This window comes from Ambystoma mexicanum, chromosome 2q (assembly GCF_040938575.1).
Source record: "Ambystoma mexicanum isolate Mex_15411 chromosome 2q, UKY_AmexF1_1, whole genome shotgun sequence".
Lineage (NCBI taxonomy): Eukaryota > Metazoa > Chordata > Amphibia > Caudata > Ambystomatidae > Ambystoma > Ambystoma mexicanum.
This window is the reverse complement of record NC_090924.1, coordinates 673,294,918-673,318,532: the sequence shown is the minus strand read 5'-3', so window position 1 is coordinate 673,318,532 and position 23,615 is coordinate 673,294,918. Positions and strand designations below refer to the sequence as shown.

General features: G+C 47.9%; 1 long non-coding RNA gene across 1 annotated transcript in view; it reads left to right on the top strand.

Moving 5' to 3' along the window:
• Positions 1-23,615, top strand: part of LOC138569003 (uncharacterized) — a 356,830-nt gene that overhangs the window by 103,376 nt on the left and 229,839 nt on the right. The gene's annotated exons all lie outside the window — the stretch shown is intronic.

Here is a 23,615-nt window from a genome sequence, read left to right as displayed (position 1 = left end):
GCACAAAAGCCTCTCTGCAGGAGTGCTTGGGACATCACACATTACCTTTCATAGGCGGCCTCCCCACTTTTGTCTGTGCCCCCCCTACTTTTGTCTTGGGCCCCCTCTGTGCCCCTCTGCTCACATAGGTGTTCAAGGAGCATCTGAATTTGTGCATGTAGTATGTGCACATCTTAATGCCCTTTGTGAATAGGGTGCATTTTGTTACGTAAGTGGAGCGGATGCGTTAACACATCTCTTTCTTATGCAAATACAGAGCTGGGCGAATCGCTAGTCATTTTTTATTGCTGCAGCCTTCATAGTCCTCTTCCCCCTCTCTTTTAGCTTTCATTTCCAGCCACCTCTCTTCTTCCACTTGCTCCAGGATCTTAAAGTGCAATGAAGTGGTAAAAGGTGGCTTGTCAGCACTTTATAAAACAAAAGTCCGTAAAGTTCAAATAAGAACGCTTTCTGCCTCACAGCCTACCCAGGGAGCCGTAGAACTGGAAACACTGCAATGGGGGTATTGTGTGCAAACCTGCATGGCCGATGGCATTATCACCGAGGAAGCTTAAGCATTTTCACTTTTTAAAACTGCCAGTTCATCTTCAACCGCCGCTTTGACTAAAACAACGAGCCGTGCCTCTCAATAAAACTATATTGGCGTTTGCCATTATTAAATGCTCATCAAGAGCATGCCTGCGCGGCTCCCGGTTGCTCGCACCACGCTCTTCAGAGCAGAAGAGCTGTGCAATAAACATGATCTCATTGAGAACTTCTCAACAAATACGCAGGTGTTGCTGACCTTAGGGCCTGGCATTCACAGAGCTTCTAACTCGTTGTTTTCTGAAGCGAGTTACAAACTCTTCTGCAGGCAGCTGTGACTGGCAGACGTGTCAGCCAGTCACAACTTCGCTCAAACAGTTTGTGCGACGCTGTGACTGGGTGGCAATTCTGTCAGTCACAGCTGTTGCCTGTTTTCTGACTCTGTTTGCCACTGACTTGCCTGACTTAATCATGGGCGGCCGGGCTGACCATGATTAAGTCAGGAAAGTCAGTGGGAAGCGGCCGGCGGGTTCATCTCCCGTCGCGGCTGTGGTGGGGATGACCAGCCGTGGCTGGGACCGGGGGGCCCTGGCAGGGCCCCGGCTCAGCCTCACTTTTGGAGACTGCTGGGGCCCGGCCCCGGCAGGCCCCGGCCCACTTAAAGCACTGATGGTATATCCTTAGGTAAGACAATTAATCTTGTTCTTGCAGGTTGATAGAATGCTGAAGACCAGGAGCTGGACACAGCGAGCGTCACGCTACTAGATGCAGAATAGCGCAAAGTGTGTTCTGCAGCCTGGGTGTGGTTTATATAGCCCATGTAAAATAGTCCCAGGTAAAGTAGTTCCAGGCCCCAGCCACACCCAAGACACTAGACCGCATGGTTTGCTTCATAGGAACTGAGCCATGCGGTTGCTTCCATGTTGGATTTAAAGGCCCATGGACATAACTGAAAGCTAGTTTGAACAGTCCCTCCTTACCACATATGAGCCTGGTGCCAAAGGCGCCAGGACTGGCTCCAGGAGCCCTTTTGCAGTGATTTTAAGGCCCTCAGGGTTCTGGTGGGAGCCTGCTTGTGGCATAGCTTGTGCCCCCTAACAGTGGTCATGACAGCAGGTGGGAATAAAAGGAATATCCTCTCAGGTCTCCCTTATGTTCTTGCCACAACCAGGCCGAGATCCGATATAGTTCAATAAAGGATTTTGAAGCAAGCGTCTTATGTGACGCTTTAGTGTCTGACCTATCCAGATAAGGGTTAAGTAAGCAGTTACGGTCTCCTCTGCATATCAATTCCCTGTGTCTGTGTCTTCCTATCATCTCAACCACACCTGGAAAATACTTGGCATTGTCTATGTTGGGGGCGTAAGAGTTTTCCATGCATATCTCCCTACCATCCAGTACCCCTAGGACGACGAGTGTCCTCCCCTCCCCATCTTGGCTAGATTTTGCAATTTGTAAGGGAACCCCTTTGGCTATCCACATTGGAAACCTCCACCCCCTGAATAAGAAGAGAATGTGGTGCTGTGTACTTCTCCACCCCAGCTCGATTTGACCTACCCAAGCCCCACCATGGTGATGTGTCTGCATGATCGCTATTTGGACTCCCCATCTCTTCAGATATCCGAGAATCTCCCTCCTTTTCTTAGCTTGCCCCATTCCTCGTACATTCCATGTTAGTATTGTGAGAAGCCCCATGGTGTTGTTAATGAGCCCCATCCTCTCCCTCAAGGTACTATCCATGGCACACAGATTTCAGGCCTCAATATCTCTTAATTTGTTGGGAATGGACCAGTTAAAACGACCCACAGCACTATTCCCATCACTCTGCCACAACTCCATAACAGAACAAACAATTTGGTACACTCCCCCAACATGATGGTACCCAACTTAATATCTGTAAACTGAGCGCTTAACAATTGTCAAACCTCCCACAGTGGGAGTATATGGCTCCCGTTTCCACGCCGCAGCTTGGTGCCGTAATCCTCCCCCACACTGAGTGCAGCAGGCAAACAGGGTGTAGTCATGTGAAATGTTCCTCCATTGTCTCCACCCCCACCCGCTCAAAATAGAATAGGTCCTCCTGCAATCGAGTCCTCTGCCTCCTAAGGATCATGCCTCAGAACAATCCTATGTTTTTGCATATGCAGTTCAGGGTGTTCGATCCTGCTGGTCCTGTCCCTACACGGTTCCTCAGTCTCGACCCCTTCTTCTCTCTCTCTCTCTTCTCCGGCCAGCTGGACAGTTCCGTCTTCCGTCACAGTGACTCTCCCGGCCTCGAGATCTCAGGCATTCAACTCTCCTCTACGCGAGCCTGGCCACTCACAGGGTTCCTGTCGGTTGAGCGGCTTGTCACCTCACTTCTTCATAGGTCGTTTAGTAGACCATCTTCCTTCCGCTTCTGCTTCCCACCACTCCAGTGCTTTTTTCCGGGGAGTTACTAAGCCAATTTCTGTCACCTTGAGTGATCTTTAATCCGACTGGGTATAATAAAATATATTGCAATCCATTCTCTCTCAAAACCCATTTAATTTAATCAAAGTTCTGTTGCTGTTGTTGCACTCACTTAGTTTAATCTGGGAATATCGTAACCAATGTATTGATAACTCGGATCAGTCCCTTCCACCTGGCCATAAGCAGGGGTGCATCTCAGTCTTGGTGATTGAAGATCCTGGCCACCACCGGTCTCTCTACTTTCAGGCGGGGGCCATTGCGCAGGGACTGTATGGGCACATCACACTGCAAACCACCCGGAGAGCCCTTTCGTAGTCAGCATTTCCTGTAGCCATTTCTCCAGAAATAATTCCATGGATTCCCTCTCCTCGTCTTCCAGCAGGCCGACTATGCGTAGATTATTCCTTCTTGAGCTTGGTCATTTGTAGCAATGTTTAGACCTGTTTTGTGAATGCTTCTACTTCACTTTTAGTAGCAGCGACTCAGAGGTTCATTGCCTTCTGCTTTTTGGTGGTTTTGTGAATGGCCACTGTTAGGGAGAATTCTCATAAATGGCTGATTTCCCTTACCTAATGAGTCCCTCAGCAGTTTTGCTGGATTTGTAGGATTTATTATTTTCACCCGGTAAGAGTGTGAGCCTTTTTCCCACTCTTACATGTGTTTTGCTGTGTGTTTTCACTTTTTGTGTGATCTTGAGCACTGGAGCCTCACCTACTCTATGGCCTCATATTTTTATGTGTGTTACACAGCACCTTCAGTGCAGTGACACAGGGTTGTCTTTGAGACTTCCCACCGACTCCATTTTCTGGGGCTGACTACTGTCCTCCACAAAAGGGTAAAGTTGCCATTAACTTTACCTTAGTCACTTTAAACCACAGACCCAGTACACCCCATCTTACATGGAGTATTGGAAAGGGTTAACTCTTATCCCTTTTTGTCTGTGCCCCTTGGAGCATTGTTTCGCTCCCTTTACATTAAGACTTGGCTGTTGGCAGTGGTATCTACCCTAACTTTTCTACCGCGATTATCTTATATAAACGTGGTATTGTTTTAGGCTATTTTATTATCCTTGAACATAAACTCGCTTGACCAAATACATTTTATTTCGGCTCCAGCTGGGTTTATTTGCCATTTCTTTTTGTTAGAGTCTTTCTCGTGTTTTTCTCTGCACGCCAAACTGGGGATGACTCCTTTGTTCGCTGTCTTTTCGTGGGCTTCTGCACAGAAGCCCTCCTTAAGGCGCCTGATAGTCTAGGTAGACAGGATGTGCGGGAGGGATCTTCGGACCCCTGCCATGGGTTCCCTTGGTAATCCAAGTCGCACTCCTGTTTGATTGTGACGGCAAGCGTCCCCAATCAGCACGATCCTCCCCACAATGAGAGACAATGAAGGACTCTCCCAAATCGGGAATAAGGCCAGGACAGAGTGCGGGTGAGCTTAAATGGGAGTTTATCAATGAGAATATGGCATGCAAAGAACTCTGCAAACTCCGAGAGCGCTCTGTCTGACAATAGCAAAGACAGGCGTATATATTTACAAAAAACGTCATAAGAACCTAGACACTATAGGGGGTACAAGTTCGATGGGATTGGGCGGCGATGACTAACTATAGGTGCTGCTGTGATGCGGTTGGCTTTGGCTGGAAGACGTCACTGGTCATCCTCGTGGGTTGGGCTGGGCCTGGCAGGTTGGCTGAGTTCATCCGGGCGGTGTTGTTGTGCCATCGCGGCCAGTGTCAGAGATGAATGTCTTTTCCTGACTTATTTGCCCTAGGCCATGCACACCGCAGTCATTCAGTCATTTCAATATTATCTTCTTTAGTAAATCTTCCAATAGGTTATTCTACAGGTTAATGCAACACAGGAGGAATGTACCTTGTGAGGGGTCTGGCGGTAATACGTCAGGACATGGTTACCAGTGTCCTGTTGACCGGGGCCATAGGTCGAGGTGCTAAGCTTCAGGGCCTGGGACGGGCGGTACAGGTCTTTCTGTCTTGTTAGAAGTTGTTATAGATGTACCGCTGTGTGTTGTCAAAGTGTTGGGTGTCCTGATTGCACAGGGCCATAGTTCTAAGATGATCCGGTGGGTTATGGGGTTTACGAGGGGGCGCCTTTGGAAGTGTGTGTTCAGGCAGAGGTTTACTGCTGTGCTGTAAATAATGCAGGTGGCGGGCCGCGGCCTTGGGTGCTGCAGAGGGGGCTACAAATCTTTGAAGCGGCTCCAGTCTGGTTGGGGGAGGCGGAGTAGCGCAGCGCGGGCCTCTGCTCTCATGTCTTGGCAGCCTTCGCAGGGTGGGAGGGGGAATGGCCTTGCACGTCTTTCACAAAGGTATCTCCCTCGTGTGTTGCCGATTTTAGGTAAAAACATCACAAACATTTGAACACTCTATAATACTTATTCAAATCATTTTGGAACATGCATTTAAACTTTGCTGGATGTGTCTCGATTATACCCAGTCTGAGCACCTTATTCATACACTATGTTTTAACAACTACAGTATTTAGTTATATGCATATACATTTGCAGTAAGTGAGGTAGTATTAGGGTTGGTGGAGTACATAGAAAGTAACCCGCCACTGTACGTGGCGGAGGTGGCACATGAGGGGCTTAGACATACACGTGTGACGAGTGCATTCTCGCACACTCTTCACATGTGCCCTTGGTATGGTTACATTCGTTTTCTTGTGTACCCTAGCAGCATCAGTTCAGTTGTGGCGCGGGACTGCGGGGCGTGGGGCTTTCAATGATACTTATGAAGAATAATCCCCCAGAAATGCTTTTATCATTTGCACACCCCTGCAGGGGTGTGGGTCCTTCACGGCTGGTGTCGTGTACGATAATTACACAATTCCACAGGTTTCTTTAGTAAGAGTGGTTGTATGGAGAGGATACATGTGTTAAAAGTGGTTTCTTACATTCATATTTGGGTACCTGTCTGCTTTCAGCAGATGACCATTCTACAGATCTTCCCATCGCCCAGGCCTTGCTGACCGGGTCATTGTGGGAGCAGTGATACACTGCGGAAGGTGAACTGTTACAATGTTAATGTATTACGCTAGATCATGCCCGTCTTGTTCGTGGGAACGGGCTTGCAGCGGATCTACCATGGTGCTGCGGAGACAGGGAGGACTGAAACTTTCCGAAGGTGGGGGTCGCGCTACAGCGCGCTGAGCTCACACCATCTTTAGCAGACAAAAAATGGTTTCTGAGGCCTAGCTAAATTTAATACGTGCGGGCAATGTCTTCAGCAGGTGAGCCATCCACCACCTGGGCCCTGGTGGTAAGGAGGGGACGCCCGATGAGCCATGGCCCTCACCTGGGGTGGAGATGCAGGCCAGGGGGGGGTCCATTGGACCACTCCTCCCCTACATTTCCCCCCTTTCGTTACTTAAGTAACGAATACTTTAAGTCCTCCAACCTCCTACATTCTTCTTCGTCCATCACTGCCTCATCCCATGCAGGTGTGCCTTTTATGGGCATCCATGCTCTGCACACCCCTCGTAAGCTTTCCCCTCTCCTGGCATATTCATCTGGGGTGCAAGTCACGTAGATACATCCGCCATCTCCCGCCAGATCTACCCACACCTCCTGGTACCATTCTAGTACACGGGGCTCTCTCATGGTGGTGTGCCACGCTTTATCTATGATATCTTTGTCGTGATAGATAGGCACTAGCTGATATCTTGGTGTGTCATCTGCTCCTGTTTACACCTGCACTTCCTGCATGTTTTGTATTGTCCCACGAGTGTTGCCCATTGTCACCATCATCATTGCACCATTAGGTACTGCGTTAGCACAACATCGAAGGCCCACCTGGCACAGGCAAAAAATTAAAAGGAGGAACACCACAGCTGGCATCAAAAATTTCACAGTTGTTCCAAGCCATGAGGGGACCCAGGAGAAGAAGTTATCGAACCATGTACTGTCTTCTGCTCCACCTTCCATTTTCATTTTTTCTCCTAGGTTGTGGACTGCCTCGATCACATGGGACAGGGAGCCATTTTCTGCGTCTTCAGAAGGTACGAAAGTGCAGCAGGCACTTCCTATTTTTCGGCAAACACCTCCATCCATTGCCGTCAACAGGTCCAGGACATACCTGTTTTGCATGGTCATCAGTCGTAAAGCCCTTAGTTCCACTTTTATTACGTTGAACCCTTCTTCAGTGTCGTTCGCCAGCTGAATCAGTTCCCAGCGTGTTATCTGGAGCCATTTTGCATTTGGTCTTGCTTGGACACTTGAGACAAGTGAGGCAAAGAATGTTTCTGCTGAGCTGAATAATCGATATTTATCTGGGATCTGAGCCAATAGTTCTGATGATTCCTTTGATACGTAGTTTGATGCACGTCTGTTACGGGTCAGCACTTCTCCCTTGCTTCCGGAAGATAGGACATGCATTTGTGACTCCGCAGTTGGCTGGGCTGCACTCTGTTGCAGGCGTTCCTGTGTTTTGTTGCTCCCGTCGATGTGGCTCTCCGGTATTACCATTAGGGCTGAATGCAGAGTGGCCATTGAGCAGCTGCCTCTCCATGACGGGGGGAGGTGTAGGTATGCCTGGTTGCCGCACACCCAGTATGTGTCCATAAGGGCCGCTGTCCCTTTTCTCAGATCTGGGATGGTGAGGGTCTTGTTACAGTTCTTGTTTGTTCCCATGGAGGTCTTCCCCTCTCCTTTAAAACATAGTTCATAGTCTATTTCGCTCTGTAGTTTGAAAGGTTTTTCAATGGCGGTTACCCAAGTTAGTTTTGAAATGTGTTCTTTCCATACTGGTGTGCATGTTTCTTCTATCCACTGCAATTTCTCTGGTGCCACACCTCTCAGTGCTTCCGCCTTGCACATTACTTCTTCATCCTTCCATTTGTTATCAGAAAAAAGTGTCCCTTGTATTACAAAAAACGGTTCTTTCAAACATACCACCCCTGCCGTCTTTGGATAGCACGTTTTCTCGTTCTGTAGCATTTGAAAAGTAACTTCGTGTGCCTGGAAGGTGTTCTTGATCCTACATAACGTGAGATGAAGGAGACATTGGGCATCTATAATTGGCAACTCTTTGGGTAGCAATACTTTGGGTGTACCTGAAGCGTGAGGGATGAGGGAGCAGACATAACAGCTCTCGTTTGTTGTTTGTTTAGCATACCATTTATTTGTTTGGTGGGGGTGTCGTGGGTCTTCCATCTTATCCAGACCTAACCCATAGTACTCATCATACTTCCTCCTCCCTGCTTCCCTCTTCCGTCTGTTGTTCTTGGTCCTCATGTACTCCCCAACTTCGTGGGCGAGGGATAGAATAGGCCCCCCTTTCCCATTCCCGCCCCCCGTGGCCCATGCATCATATAATATTTTGTGTATTGCTAGCAGCTTTTCTTTTTCGTCCCCGACGTTATCTTGCAGGTCATTTTTTAGGGTGGGGGCAGGTTGGCTGGTGGGGGTGTTATACAACCATGATATGGCAGACGGGTTTCGGTCATTTAAACTGCGAGCATTATACCTATACATCACTGGTGGAGATACTGTGTTGTTTTGCGTTCCACCCTGTGGCTCTTTCTTTTCTGATATGACAACATTGGATGGTGTGGTGCGATATCCCCACACAAGTTTAGCTCCGTCCCATACCAGAAAATCACCTTCCCTTACAGTGACACTTGCAGTTACATTGGTCCCAGTGGTGCTGTTAATCCCAGTGCTGTTAATCCCTCCCCCCTCGTTCATCTCGATAGAGATGAACGCTATAAACCAATATGTAACCAGACCAAACATTAGCATAAAAAACATCGTAATGCATACAGATAATCCGCACTCATACGAATATCTACATCTCTCATTTAATAATTCTCCCATTCTACTAATTCTATCCGTTGCAGGCTGCCTGTTAGATGCCATGGTAGTTCCTGTTTGAGATATAAAAGTGCATTAAGTGCATGCATGTAAACATTTTGTTGGCACAATTGGTTCCAATATATATATATTGACGGGGAATGGAAGCGGGTAGGGTTGCGGGGAAGGGTATTCACAGACAAGGGTGTAAACATGTCATAACTCAATCACTTCATTAATTACATATAAGTCCAAAAAAAACATTTTTTTTTTCCAGTGGTATATAAGAAGAGAATGCAGCAATACTTCATCAGTCACCTTTCCATTCACGTGCATTGCTGACGCACAAACACAAGTTAACATTCAGACATTCTGTTCAGTTCAATAGGTTGCTGTTGTCTGTGCCTCCTCATCTGCCTCCTCTTGCACATTATTATAAGCTCTTCGCACGTCTGTCAAGTGTATCCAGTATCTCAAGCCCTTCACTTTTACAGCTGTGGGCGTGCAGAACACTACCTCGTATGGGCCGTGGAACCGTGGTGCATTCCATCGACGCACAAAACTCCTGACATAAATTAGTTCGCCCGGCATTAGCTGTAGCTGTTGCTCAGGCTCTGTGACAGACCCTGTTATGTTTCCCTCCTCTCTAGTGAAGGGTGGGGAGAGCTGCTTTGATATTGCGCATGCTGCCCTTGTTAATTTTTTCAAATAGTCCGTGAATTCTTCTCCCAATATCGTGGCGCTCCTGTGTGCATCTGAGTGTTCGCGCAGTGGGGAGTGTGCTGTGCGCATTCGTCTCCCAGTCACGATTTCGTGCGGGGACAAATGGTGATCTTTACTTGGCTGATTTCTCAGTTCAAATAGCGCAAGGGGCAGACAGTATATCCAATTTTTCTTCAATGAAAAGCATAGTTTTGATAACCTGCCCTTTAACAGTCCGTTCATCTTTTCCACTACGCCATTACTTTGAGGATGATAAATCGAACACAATTTATGTTTTATTCCCAATAATGTAGTGACTTCCTTGAAAAGTTCATTCACAAAATGAGTGCCATTGTCTGAGCGAATCACGTCACAAATTCCCCAGCGCGGGAACACTTCCCTCACTAGGAACTTGGCGGCGCTTTTAGCATCAGGTCGCGCACATGGTCCAGCTTCCACCCCCCTTGAGAATGGGCACACAACCACGATCATGTACCGTGCGCCATTACACCTTTCCCCCATGTCTGCGTAATCAATATGCAGTCCTCTGAATGGGCCAATGGGTTTAGGAATTGTTCCCTGCAGTGTGCGTAGTGTCATTCCTGAGTTGTAGATCTGACATGTTGTGCATTCCATTGCTAATCGAGATACGTGCTCTTGGAGACAGGGCACAAACCATTCTTCCTGTATTTCTGCTGCAATGTGCTGTTTGGTATTATGTGCGGGGAAGTGTAGTTGTTGAAAGGAAATTTGTAGTAACTGGATGGGCATCACCACTTTCCCTGAGTTATTTTGCCGCCACAGCAAGTCTGTTCCCGACCTGCTGCATCCTCGTTTAGTCCACATCAATTTTTCGTCTGCGCTAGCTCCTTCCTGCAATTCTAGTATTTGTGATATGGGCATCATGTTGTACCCTTCTGGGGGCTCTTCGGTTGTCTTATGCCACAGCATGTATTCACCTGCGTCATATTTCAGAAAATAGGAAGCCTCCTTGGCGGCAGCGTCCGCTGCCGCGTTCCCCAAAGACACAACGTCTGTGTTGGATTTATGTGCTTGCCACTTTACTATTGCTACTGCAGTAGGGTTTTGTAGGGCCTCAATTAACTCTTTCAACAACTCTGCATGCTGTACTGGTGTTCCGTCTGCCCGTCGAAACCCCCTACGCCCCCATCTTGCTAGTCCTCCATGTACTGTCGTTGTCATGTAAGCTGAGTCTGTGTATATTGTCACTGCGCAACCTTTTGCTGCATGTAGTGCTTCTATGAGCGCAATCAGTTCTGCTGCCTGTGCGGAGTAGTGTGATGGGAGGCGGTACTGCACTAGTGTTTCATACTCACCGTCTTCTAGCCTCACTACTGCCATGCTGACATGTTTTTCTCCCGTGTCCACGTCAATCGATGCAGACCCATCCACGAAGTACACTTCCCCCTCGCTCAGAGCATTCTCACACACCACTGTGTCCTCCCCTCTTTCTCCTGTGTAGGTCGCGCAATCGTGGTCCTGCATGTCCTCTAGTGTGCATGCTTCTGTAATGAATGTGGCGGGGTTCACTGTCTTGCATCTCACCACATGGATATTGGCGCTAGACAGTATAATCTCGTAGGCTGTCGCCCGCTGTGTTGTCAGTGTGCTTTTTGACCTCTGAAGTATTGCAAATAATGAATGTTCCACAAACAATGTCACAGGGCACCCCATTACTATTGTGGCACTTTTCTCAATCGCGAACGCGGCTGCAGCGAGTGATTGCTCGCACGCGAAATGACCTTGCATCACGGCATCTAAAGTACCACTATAGTAAGCCAATGGCTTGTGTCCTAGGGACGTCTTTTGTGTCAGTACAGCTGTCATGAGTGTTCCCTTGCAGTGTGAGAATAGGTAAAATTTGCGCCCATAATCAGGGTTTGCTAGCACTGGTGCGCTTGAAATTAGCTCTTTTAATGATTGAAATGATGCGCTCATTTCTTCTGACCATTCTATTTTTTTGTTCTCCTGTTGTGCTTCCTTGAGTGCTTGTAGGAGGGGTCTCGTGTATGCTGCATAGTCTAATATCCATGCGCGGCAATAATCGCACATCCCCAAGAATTTCTGCATGTCTTTCACTGTTGCGGGTTCTCCTACTGATCTTATTGCTTCTACCCTGTCGGGAATTATTCTTTTTCCATCTTTTGATATCAGCTGTCCCAAGTATAAGACCTCTGTCAGGCAGTACTGTAGCTTCTCCTTGTCTACCTTGTACCCCTTGTTGGCCAGTAGAGTCAGGAGCGTTGTTGAATCCTTTCTACATGTTGCTTCGTCTTGTGCACAAACTAATAAATCGTCTACATACTGAATAATCGTACTCTCAACTGATAGGTTTCCCAAGTCTTCATGCAATATGCGGTTGAATATGCTCGGGCTCTCACAGTGTTCATATCTACCCAGTTAGGTATCTACTCTCTTCAGCCAGGGGTATTGAGAAAAATGCGTTTTTTAAGTCTACTACTGTGAAATGTGATGCCACTTTCGGGATGCTGCATAGTATTGAAGCAGGGTTCGGGACTAGAGGGAACTCCTTCTGAATTACATCATTTAGGGGGCGTAAGTCCTGTATCATCCTCCAAGACCCTCCTTTCGCTTTTTTGATTGGATAGATACATGTGTTACATGGGGAGTTTGAAGGCACTATTATCCCTTGTGCTAGTAGTGCATTTATTGTCTCTTTTATCCCTTCTTCAGCTTCACGGGACAATGGATACTGTTTAACTCGGGGTAAAATTGCTCCTTGCTTTAGTTTTATTACCACAGGTTGTACTCCATGCAACAGCCCGACATCATGGGGGCCTGTTGTCCACAAATTATTTGGTACGAGCCTCATGTCGTCATCAAAAAATGACGGTGGTGCTCCCACCACTGCCATCAATTGGACGGGTGTTTCCCTGGCTTGAATCAAAATGTCACAGGGCATCGCTATTTCCAGTACTATCTCACCATCCCCTTCTGTGTCTGAAAAGAGATCCTCATCTGTTATCTCTCGTAGGGCGATGTTGGCATTTGTACACAGCACTGTACGCCACTCGCATCCCTCCCTATCCATTCCAATTGCAGCGATCCTTTTCGCTGACACCTGTACAGCATGCAAGTCTAATGATACCACTGATCCCGGTGCTGTGTCGGGACACACTATGGGGCGGAAGAGGAACTCCGCTGGGATCCTCCAGTCCATTCTTCTTAGTTCTGGAATTATGTGGGCCAAAGTCTTTAGCCCTTCAATAAACATTTCCTCATTTTCCGGCAGCCCTCGTACCTCCTGTGTGGTTGTGTAAGCTTGCACTACCAACATCGCACGCAAGGGGCATATCCCGGGTGTAGAACACACTATTCCTCTCTCGGTAAATGATATGGTCATGTTAAGTTTACTCAGGAGATCCCTCCCTAATAAATTTATTGGTGAGTGTTCATAATACAGTAAGGATGTTTTTACAGTTTTACCCCCCACTGTTACATCCAATGCTTCTGTGTAAGGAACTTCAATTACAGCCCCAGAGAACCCCTGCGTCTCTAACTTCCGGTTAGATAACGGGAACCGGCCCTCTCTGATACATGATTTTTCCGCTCCCGAATCAACCATGAATATGAACTGCTTGTCTCCTATCTGCGCCCCTACCAATGGTTCCTCTGCTGCATTGTAGGTTGTAGACAGAACTGGACACGCATGTGTTCTATGTGGGCTGTCCTATGCGGGGTGTCTCATTGCTCCCCCCTGATTAAAGACACTTCCTGAAACCACTGACATGCCGTTGTAAGGTGCTGGTACGGGGGCTCCGTTTGCTGTTGTCGCGAAGGGGTTGCCTGGCGTATACTGCATATTGTCATTGTTTTGGGGGTGGTTCTGTGTTCTATACTGGTGCCCCTGTTGCTGCTCAGCATCACCTCGGCCTGGGTTTCTTAGCTGTTGTTGTCCCATTGGAAGACCATATGGGCTCCCCGGGTGGGGGTGGCCATACTGTTCTACCTCTTGGAACCCATTGTTGGGTCTAGCTCTGCACTCCCTAGAGTAATGCCCCCACCGTCCGCAGTTCCAGCAACTCCCTTGTGCGCCTCTAGGGCCCTGCCATCCGTTTCCTCCCATTCCCCCATACCCCTGTCCACCTCCTCTTCGGCCCCTGTACCCACCTCGTCCCCCTCGAGGGGTCCACTCTTGCCACTGCGGACCTCCGCCTTGCTCCTGTTCATTCCACTGCCGCTGTCCTGCTCCAACCCAATTAATTGCCACCCTTCCTTGTATTGCTATCAGCCCCTCCTCCTCATCATCTCCCTCCCTGCTGTGTGGGAGCGCGGCTACTGCTGCTGCAACCTTCACCAACTTTGTCTGTACTAACTTTGCCTCATCTGCCAATCTTTTCTGCGCCACCTCCTTTTCCCTCTCCTTTATTCGCTTACAATGGTGTACTATTATGCTCTGAATCTCAGGCCATCCCTTTGCTTCAATACCTGCTATTTTGTCGAGCGCCTTTTGCACTTCTTTGGGGAGCCCTCTTTTTATAATGAAGTAAAATAAAGATGTCGATTGATACCAGGGCGTGCCCGTTTCTGCTCTCCACATCTCTTGGACCCGGAAAATGTAATCCATAGCCTCCTCCCCGTCATTCATTGTACACTGCATCACTGACTGTAAGTCTGGCGTATCTGGGAATGTTTCACGTAAGGCATCCCACACCCTGGCACGCACTGTGTTAAAGGAGGCCCCATCATGGCGGTCGCAGTCTAATGTTACTCCCGGGAAACCGGCCTTAACCCATACTCTCTCAGCCTGATCACCCACTGCTGATACGAGCAAGCTCTTCACATCTCCTATTGCTAGGGGTACCCCAGCAGTGTGTTTCTCAAAGGCGTATATCCACTTACTTGCCCCTCCTGATAACGGGGGCAATAGCTTTAATAAATTTGCTTTATCCATCTGAGCCCATGGGATATAGTTAGGCCTCCCTCCTACCCTGTGTATCAACGGGAGCTGTAGCCTTCCTTTTGTCGTTGCATCCGGACCTGTTTTGGCTGCTGAGGTCCCCAGTGATGCCATTTTCCCCACTCTGTTCCTTAATCGCCCCGTCCACTCATCATCCAGGGTTCTCATTGAACATGTACCATCCCCCCCTTCGCTTCCCCCTCCCATTGCCATGCTCAACCTGTCGCTTTCTTCTAACTCTCCCTTATTTCACATAGTAATTCCTCTCTGTCCCCCATAGGCCTTTCTTCATTGTCAGTATCTCCCTCTCGTGTCCCTATTTCGATTATTCGTGTCGGTTCTTCTTCAATTCTGAACAGTATCTCACCTTTTTTCCACCCCTCTTCAGGTTTTCTATTCTCACCTGGCGCTCTAGACGTGCGCCCTGATCTAGCCGCATTAAGTGCTGTTTGTCCATACATGTCTTTTATCCTCGAGAGCTCATCTTTTGCTATTGAGAGTCTTGACTGTAAATCATCTGTAAGTTTCTCTATGTCCACCCTTTGTGTACTTGCCTGGCCTTGCTCTCTTGTACTTTCATATGGTGGGGGTGCTGTGGGCCGGCGGGGTGTAGTAGTTATCGGGGGAGGCACATATGTGGGGTCACTGTATCCTTCTGTGGGTACAGGCTTGTTTAATATCGGGTACAAACTTATTACCTCTACTGGTGGCGCTACACTTGACAATTCTTTGACATCTTTCTGTATCATTAGTGGATTGTCTGTGGTGGACGGGAGATCAGGATTTAATGCTGGTGTTTTAGGCGGTGGTATCTCTTCAAATAACCTCCAGAGATCTAATACTTCTCTCCTATTTTGCAACTGCTTCCCCTTGTACTTCAAACAAATGCATGTGGCCACCATATCCAGAACACTTTTATCAAATGACCCTCCCTCGGGCCATATCTGGGGTAACCCCTCTCCCTTCAACTCGGTTATCCATTGGTCGTGATATTTCTTAATCCGCACCGCGTACCCTGGTAGATTCTTACAAATATGTGATAAGGGTGTTTCGGCCCCCATCCCTGTGCCCTCCTAGTACTTGTGTGTTTATGTGTGTTTGCAACTACAATGTAGGTGTATTATCAATATTATTTTTCGTTTTCTACTTCACAATCAATAACGGGCTTCTTTGTGCTCTTCCCCTTGTTTGCGCAATACAAAACTGGCTGTACACAGTTTCTATTCTATTCTCTTTGGGGGGCACATACAAGAGCAAACCATCATTTATTTTGACAATATCAACCCGGAAATCAAAAAGGTACCCACTCACTTCACCGTGTCATTTCTGTCTTCAAAAGTTCTATCCGGTCACACTTACCATGACCATTTAACTAATATACATTCATAGCCGTTTCACACATTCACAATATCAATTGTCGTCTGACACATACGAGGTGCACACACCTCTTGGTAACACTCTATTCACAATTCACGCCGTCCTCCCTTTCCTCCCTAGCCGGCCGTTCCTGTCCGTCTTACTTGGATATATGGATGCGTATATATATATATATATATATATATATAGGTCTGCTCTCCCCTTTTCTAGTAGGACTCTTACTTTCTCCTTAAGTTTGTGTTAATCTCACTTTTTATTTTCCCCCTAACCCTAAAGAAAAGAAAAGAAAGAAGTAATAGCGGTCACTAATATATTCTCAGTGCCCCCTTTTGCTGAACACTTTTATCTTATAATCCACTTCTTCATATATCCCAGTACTAGTCAAGATAGCACTATGCAGCGCCGCCTTCCACCCCCTTTCGGAGCTAGGTTCACGTCACTTTTATCTCTTATTCACCTCTTAATCCTAATGGCCATATGCAAAGAAAAAGCAAGGAAAATTTTAGGATGATCCTTAGTAGATCTGTGTACCCCCTCTTCTTTCCCTGTCCTACACTTCTTCCCCCACTCCCTTTACAATCGCTCGCACTCAGTACTAACGTGCCTGTCTTGAACCGATAGTCTCCGAAACTGGGTCCGTCCAGGCAGTGTCGCCGTCAGCTCAACAGTCAGCCCTGGCTCCGGCGAGCGGTACTCAAAGGGGATTTTTCAACTGGGATCCCGTACCCTCTCTCTTTTGAGTGCGCACTTCTTAGTGTACCGGTCGCCGTTGGCGGGCAGCCTCCCGGAGCCGGCTCACCGTGCGTATCCCTTTTCGACCGGAGATTCTCGTGCCAAAAGGGGACGGTAATGTTAGGTCGGGAAAGAATAATAATAATAATAATAATCACGTCGGGGTCACCACTGACGGCAAGCGTCCCCAACCAGCACGATCCTCCTCACAATGAGAGACAATGAAGGACTCTCCCAAATCGGGAATAAGGCCAGGACAGAGTGCGGGTGAGCTTAAATGGGAGTTTATCAATGAGAATATGGCATGCAAAGAACTCTGCAAACTCCGAGAGCGCTCTGTCTGACAATAGCAATGTCATGATCTCTGCTTCCAAAAGGTCAGGGTTTTCCCAACTCCCTTGGAAGCAGATCCATAACCCAGGTTCCGAGGGCCAACCAGTCCCAATTGGGACCTTTTGGACCCAGTCCTGGCGCCAGTGGCACCAGGCTCATAAATGTGCCCAGTCCCAGCGCTGGAAGCGCCGGGCTCATAATGCTTGGGTGGACTTACCTGCAGCAGACCATGCTGCTTACTTGCCTGCCAGCTGAGCCTCTGATCCTCGTCTGTTTGGAACTACTTTTCCTGTTGGGTGGGGCAGGAGCCACTCCCTAGATTCAGAACACTGGAACTCTTCTGGAAAGCAGGAACTCTTTTCTTACCTAGGCGTGGCTGTGGAAGGAGACACCTAAGCACTACAGAAGGCTATTTAAACCACACCCGGTGGATGAATCTTGCTTTGCGTTATTCTGCATCCTCTGCAGCAGAACGCTCATCGTGTCTTCTGCATCGGATCCTGGGCCTAAGGAAAAAGGCTTACCATCCTGAATCCAGTCTTCAGCAACACCTATAAAGACAAGAAAGAACAGGTTAGCATTCCGGCATCTGAAAGACAAAGGCTTACCTACTCTTCGTGCGCTCCGGAGGTCTTCACACTGCATTCCGGCATCTGAAAGACAAAAGCTTACCGACTCTTCGCACGCTCCGGAGGCCTTCGGCGCTGCATCCTGCATCTGAAAGACAAAACAAGGTGCGTTTAAAGACATTGGGGAACTTTAATACTCACGTGCCATTACTCCTTTCCACATCAACCCCAGTGGGTATTCCGGCACCCTGCAGCCGCTCCGGACTCGTACCTGCAAAATAAAAGACAGTTAGAGCGCATCGTGAAGCAGGCAACAAGCGCTTACTTACGTGCTTCCAGGCGCTTCTATTCATCATACGGACTCCATCTTCAACTCACTTCAGCCCGTCATCCGCCATCGCCGGAACCTGCAAAACAAGAGACATCATTGCTAAAGACTTTAAAGACAATAGAATTACTCGAAACTTACCGTTCGTGCAGTAAACGACGGACAGCAGTCCTCTGAAGTCAAGAGGCCTGCGCTACCGATCCAGTGAAGAAACTGGTTACAGCACCCTGCCCCGAGGCAGATGGAGAGCTAGGCATTCACTTACCTAAGGTGAGAGCGTTAACCTTTGGGGGTCTACAGGAGAGCAAAAAGGGGAAGAGATAGGGACACCCCAATAACCCCAGTTCATTAATCCCATATTTTCTGTCTGCAGACATCTTACTCTTGAAGTCAGGCATACAGTGCACAGAGGTCCAGCCCAAAGAGCCAACCGGGTGCTACACATCACCTTTGAAGATACGGTAGTCGCCCAGTCAAGACCGGCGCCTCTGCGAGAATCAGGTGAGCGTTACAGAACGCAAAGCCTACCGCAAAACTCTCGCCCAGGCGCTATGGAAACCTCGGATACTGACCACCTAGCCCGGTTACTTGGGGAACTAAGGGCAGAAGTGCATGCAGCTCGTCAGGAAACGAATGCTCTAAGAAGGGAACTAATTATTTCCAAGGAGAGAACAGACGGTCTTGCTAGACAATTGCTACAGTCACAAGCCGGACAAACCCCGTTACCCGCATCAGGGGCAAATCTTCCTTCAACATCCTCTATGAATCCAGTGCAGATCAACCTACCTGGGAATGTACCTCTGGCTCCGCCCGAACGATTTTCTGGTGACCCAAAGAGGTTTGCAGTATTTATCAATCAGTGCCGGTTGCACTTCTTATGCCGGCCAGCAGCCTTTCCAACTGATCAAGCTAAAGTAGCTTTTGTACTTTCGTACCTTAGTGGCAATGCGGCAGACTGGTCGATCCCTCTAGTTAATCAAGATGATCCGGTTCTCCATGATTTTCAAGCCTTTCAGCTTAGTATGGAAAAACTGTTCGCAAGACATTCACAGGGACAGGCCTTGGACAATGAGCTTCTTTCGTTGCGACAGGGTAACCAAGACCTTTTGGCTTATATTGCATCTTTCAATAGACTAATAGTGGAAACTCAATGGCCTGAGGACAAAAGGATTACGCTGTTTTACAGAGGTCTACGTGGAGAGCTCAAAGACGTTTTAGCCCAAGTAGTGAATCCCTCACAAGACTGTTCGGTTTATATAGACTTGGTCGTTCAAATAGATCATAGACTGCAGAACAGGAAGGCCGACCGTTCCAAGTTTGATGCTCGAGTATTTTCCAAACCGCCAACTCCTTCCAGATGAGTAGACTCCGGGGAACCCATGCAAATTGGGGGTCTGAAAGGTCCTCTAACACAAAAGGAGCGGGAAAGGAGAAAACAGTTGCAATTATGCCTATATTGCGGAAACTCAGGGCACTTTCTTCGAGACTGTCCGGTGAAACCTGCCAAGAAGGCAGTAGGAGCTGCAGTTACCAAAGTTACAAACTCTGAGCAGGGAAACGACCTCGCCCGACAAGAATAGAGGTCCTCTTGCCGAGCGTGAAAACCAGTTCCGTGACCTCGCATTTCGTGATACCTATGGTCCTCATTAGCCCTGATAATCCGGATCGATTACATGCAATTGAAGCTTACGTCGACAGCGGTGCGATCGGCAATTATGTGGATCATGAAATGGTTTTGAGGATGAATCTAACTCTTTGTCCCAAGGCTGTAAAGGACGTCATTACTACAGTGGATGGTACGGAGATAGCCTCCGGGCCAGTAACGCATACCACTCAAGAGGTGACGCTAGTAAGTCAAGATGGACACCATGAGAAGATCGTGTTCGATGTGATCAAGGCCCCTCAGTTTCAGATTATTCTAGGAATACCTTGGTTAGAGAAACACAATCCTCTGATCGATTGGCGAGCAAGAACGGTCCAGTTTCCAGAATGTGTCTCTACTTGTCACCTTCCACCTGGTGTTGCACTGGCAGCAATTTCTTCAGAGACTCCCCAGTTGCCTCCCGAATACCTTGAATACCAAGATGTTTTCCGGAAGGATCAGGCTAACACTCTACCTCCTCATAGGTCTTATGACTGCCAGATAGACCTGATACCTGGATCTACTCCTCCTTGTAGTAGAATTTATGCTCTCACCGAGCCTGAGAACCTTCACCTTCGACAATACCTGGATCAATACCTGGCGAATGGGTTTATTCGTCCTTCCAAGTCCCCTGCTTCTTCAGCTTTGTTCTTCATTCCAAAAAAGGAAGGAGACCTTAGAACTTGTATCGATTATCGCTCCCTGAACCAGATCACCGTTAAGAATAGATATCCGTTACCTTTGATCCCTGAACTCCTGGACCAAGTCAGAAAAGCATGCATATATACAAAGCTGGATCTTAGAGGAGCTTACCACTTGGTACGAGTAAAAGAGGGCGATGAATGGAAGACTGCCTTCCGCACCAAGTATGGGCTATTTGAATATCAGGTCATGCCCTTCGGACTTTGCAATGCCCCGGCCGCCTTTCAATATTTTATGAACAATGTCCTCAGAGAGCTCATAGATGTGTGTGTTGTTGTTTACATTGACGACATCCTCGTTTATTCTTCATCGGAATCTGAACATCGGAAACACGTGAAAATGGTCCTCGAAAGATTGCGTCAACACAAACTTTTCGCTAAGTTGGAAAAATGTGTTTTCAACGTGACTGAAGTTGAATTCTTGGGATTCATATTATCACCTGGCGGAGTACGTATGGATTCAAAGAAGGTCGATGCAGTTCTCAAATGGCCATCACCATCCTCCGTAAAAGGTGTGCAAAGCATGTTAGGCTTCGCTAACTTTTACCGCAGGTTTATCCCCGAATTCTCTCGAATAGTCCAGCCCATCACTGCCTTGTTAAAGAAAAACAAACGTTTTGAATGGTCTACAGAGGCGGAACAAGCTTTCCAGGATTTGAAGACTAAATTTATCTCTGCACCAATCTTAAAACACCCTCGCCCCGAACTCCCCTACATCGTGGAAACTGATGCTTCAAGCCTTGCCATGGGGGCAGTTCTATCACAAAAGGACCCGGTAACCAATCAGTTGCATCCCGTGGCATTTTGGTCCCGCAAATTCTCGCCTCCTGAAATCAATTACACGATTACTGACAAGGAACTTCTGGCTATCAAGTCTGCCTTTAAGGCTTGGCGGCATTATCTGCTGGGGGCCCGACACACCGTTACTGTGATTACGGATCACCGAAACCTGCAATATTTGAAAACCGCAAAAGCCCAATCCTCTAGACAACTCCGTTGGGCATTATTCTTTGCCGAGTTTGACTTCATAATTACCTATCGACCTGGTACAAAGAACGGTAAAGCTGATGCCCTTTCTCGGATGGGAGTGGAAGAACACTTGATCAACCCTAAACCTGTACCAATCATTCCCGAACAAAGAATTCTGTGTGTAATCGCCACAGAATCCATAGAGGAAGTTAAGGATAAAGCCAGGCAACTTGTAACCCCAGCAGACATACAGAATTGGCATCTGCAGGGAAAGGACTTTGCAGTAAAGGACAACTTATTGTATTTCCAAGAACGATTATACCTACCCAGCACAGATTTACAGAAAAAAGTAATCTCCTGTTATCAAGATTCTTTAATGGAAGGTCATCCCGGTATGGCCAAGACCTCAGAAAAGATCAAGCGCTACTTCTGGTGGCCGTATTGGAAAAAAGATATCAGAGACTTTATAATGTCTTGTGGAGTATGCGCCCAAAACAAGAGTCAAAAGGAAAGACCAGCAGGCCTCTTACGCCCTATTGACATCCCACCTCACCCTTGGCATACGCTTTCTATGGACTTCATCACCGATCTACCTCCATGCTCCGGATACAATACGATTCTAGTAATCGTGGACTTATTCTCCAAGATGGCGCATTTCATTCCGCTCAAAGGCTTGCCAACAGCAGCAACACACCCGAGAATTCCTCGAAAACATCGTCCGACTACACGGTTTTTCTTCGGTTCTAATTTCGGATCGAGGTAGTCAATTTATTTCTCATTTTTGGCGAAGTTGCTGTCGGTCGGCTCAAATTGATGTGAGACTATCGACCAGTCACCACCCTCAGACCGACGGACAAACCGAGAGGACCAATCAAACTCTGGAACAGTATTTACGCTGCATGCTGCAACAAACTGAAAAAACTTGGAAAGACATCCTTTGGATAGCCGAATATGCCTACAATAACTCTGTCCATTCGGGAACTGGGAAAACACCGTTTTTTCTTTTGTACGGCAGTCACCCTCGAACCTCCGAGTTGGATCCCCTCCAAGATCTTGAAACACCAGCAGTAGACTACCTGCATTCTACAATCACCCAAGCCTTTAAGGAAGCTGTTTCTCACCTTCAAAGGGCTAAAGAACAATACAAGAAAGGAGCAGATCAACATCGGAAGGAAGCCCCTCAATATCAAGTAGGGGACCAAGTCTGGTTATCCACCAAATATCTACCTCTAAAAGGGCCACGCACATTCAACCCAAGATACCTTGGTCCCTATTCCATCACTACCATAGTAAACCCAGTAGCGGTCAAGTTGGACTTGCCCCCTCACATGAAGATACATCCGGTCTTCCACGTTTCTCTATTAAAACCCGTGCAACCTCAAACCCGACTAACTAAATCTCCAAAACCCATCCTAGTTGATGGAGAACTCGAGTTTGAAGTCAAAAGCATTCTGGACTCCAAGATCTCCAAATCTAAACTATTTTACCTAATTGACTGGAAAGGCTACGGCCCCCAAGAGAGATCCTGGGAACCTGCTGAATATGTCCACGCTCCTCGCCTAATCAAAAGATTTCACCGAACATTTCCTGACAAGCCAAAACCCCCGGAGAAGCCCGGTTTGGGAGGGGCCTTGAGGGGGGGTACTGTCATGATCTCTGCTTCCAAAAGGTCAGGGTTTTCCCAACTCCCTTGGAAGCAGATCCATAACCCAGGTTCCGAGGGCCAACCAGTCCCAATTGGGACCTTTTGGACCCAGTCCTGGCGCCAGTGGCACCAGGCTCATAAATGTGCCCAGTCCCAGCGCTGGAAGCGCCGGGCTCATAATGCTTGGGTGGACTTACCTGCAGCAGACCATGCTGCTTACTTGCCTGCCAGCTGAGCCTCTGATCCTCTTCTGTTTGGAACTACTTTTCCTGTTGGGTGGGGCAGGAGCCACTCCCTAGATTCAGAACACTGGAACTCTTCTGGAAAGCAGGAACTCTTTTCTTACCTAGGCGTGGCTGTGGAAGGAGACACCTAAGCACTACAGAAGGCTATTTAAACCACACCCGGTGGATGAATCCTGCTTTGCGTTATTCTGCATCCTCTGCAGCAGAACGCTCATCGTGTCTTCTGCATCGGATCCTGGGCCTAAGGAAAAAGGCTTACCATCCTGAATCCAGTCTTCAGCAACACCTATAAAGACAAGAAAGAACAGGTTAGCATTCCGGCATCTGAAAGACAAAGGCTTACCTACTCTTCGTGCGCTCCGGAGGTCTTCACACTGCATTCCGGCATCTGAAAGACAAAAGCTTACCGACTCTTCGCACGCTCCGGAGGCCTTCGGCGCTGCATCCTGCATCTGAAAGACAAAACAAGGTGCGTTTAAAGACATTGGGGAACTTTAATACTCACGTGCCATTACTCCTTTCCACATCAACCCCAGTGGGTATTCCGGCACCCTGCAGCCGCTCCGGACTCGTACCTGCAAAATAAAAGACAGTTAGAGCGCATCATGAAGCAGGCAACAAGCGCTTACTTACGTGCTTCCAG